This window comes from Triticum dicoccoides, unplaced genomic scaffold (genome assembly GCF_002162155.2).
Source record: "Triticum dicoccoides isolate Atlit2015 ecotype Zavitan unplaced genomic scaffold, WEW_v2.0 scaffold37578, whole genome shotgun sequence".
Lineage (NCBI taxonomy): Eukaryota > Viridiplantae > Streptophyta > Magnoliopsida > Poales > Poaceae > Triticum > Triticum dicoccoides.
Window position 1 is genome coordinate 1 of NW_021267446.1, and position 1,106 is coordinate 1,106.

A 1,106-nucleotide genomic window follows, 5' to 3' on the forward strand; every position below is an offset into this window, starting at 1 on the left:
AATATATTTACCGTGTTTTATTATTTTGCACGAGTGCGGTAAGTCATAGCTGGGTGCTCACGATTCACGGGTCCAGCGTCGGCGTTGTGGCGCGGCAAGCGTGCACTGGTGCGGTTGAGAGGGAGGGGTGGAAACCGCGTTAAACTCGTCTCCGTAGTTGAGAGGGAGCGGCCAAAGCAATGTACAATCGTCTTTGTAGTGGAGCTGGGAGGGGCAAGGATAAGGGACGAAGACCGGGGTAACATGTCGGATGCGATCATACCAGCACTAAAGCACCGGATCCCATCAGAACTCTGAAGTTAAGCGTGCTTGGGCGAGAGTAGTACTAGGATGGGTGACCTCCTGGGAAGTCCTCGTGTTGCATTCCCTTTTTAATTTTTTTCGCGCCGCTTGCAAAACAAAACGCACGTGTAAGTAATATATTTACCGTGTTTTATTATTTTGCACGAGGCGGTAAGTCATAGCTGGGTGCTCACGATTCACGGGTCCAGCGTCGGCGTTGTGGCGCGGCAAGCGTGCACTGGTGCGGTTGAGAGGGAGGGGTGGAAACCGCGTTAAACTCGTCTCCGTAGTTGAGAGGGAGCGGCCAAAGCAATGTACAATCGTCTTTGTAGTGGAGCTGGGAGGGGCAAGGATAAGGGACGAAGACCGGGGTAACATGTCGGACGCGATCATACCAGCACTAAAGCACCGGATCCCATCAGAACTTCGAAGTTAAGCGTGCTTGGGCGAGAGTAGTACTAGGATGGGTGACCTCCTGGGAAGTCCTCGTGTTGCATTCCCTTTTTAATTTTTTTCGCGCCGCTTGCAAAACAAAACGCACGTGTAAGTAATATATTTACCGTGTTTTATTATTTTGCACGAGTGCGGTAAGTCATAGCTGGGTGCTCACGATTCACGGGTCCAGCGTCGGCGTTGTGGCGCGGCAAGCGTGCACTGGTGCGGTTGAGAGGGAGGGGTGGAAACCGCGTTAAACTCGTCTCCGTAGTTGAGAGGGAGCGGCCAAAGCAATGTACAATCGTCTTTGTAGTGGAGCTGGGAGGGGCAAGGATAAGGGACGAAGACCGGGGTAACATGTCGGATGCAATCATACCAGCACTAAAGCA

At 52.4% G+C, this 1,106-nt stretch overlaps 2 non-coding genes across 2 annotated transcripts; both read left to right on the forward strand.

The window, feature by feature from the left end:
- Positions 1 to 248: 248 nt before the first annotated feature.
- LOC119346046 lies at positions 249 to 367 on the forward strand. Its single transcript, XR_005167322.1, has one exon. It is a non-coding gene; the product is annotated as a 5S ribosomal RNA (ribosomal RNA).
- A 296-nt stretch (positions 368 to 663) lies between these two features.
- LOC119346047 lies at positions 664 to 782 on the forward strand. The gene has a single exon (XR_005167323.1). It is a non-coding gene; the product is annotated as a 5S ribosomal RNA (ribosomal RNA).
- The last annotated feature ends 324 nt before the right edge of the window (positions 783 to 1,106 follow it).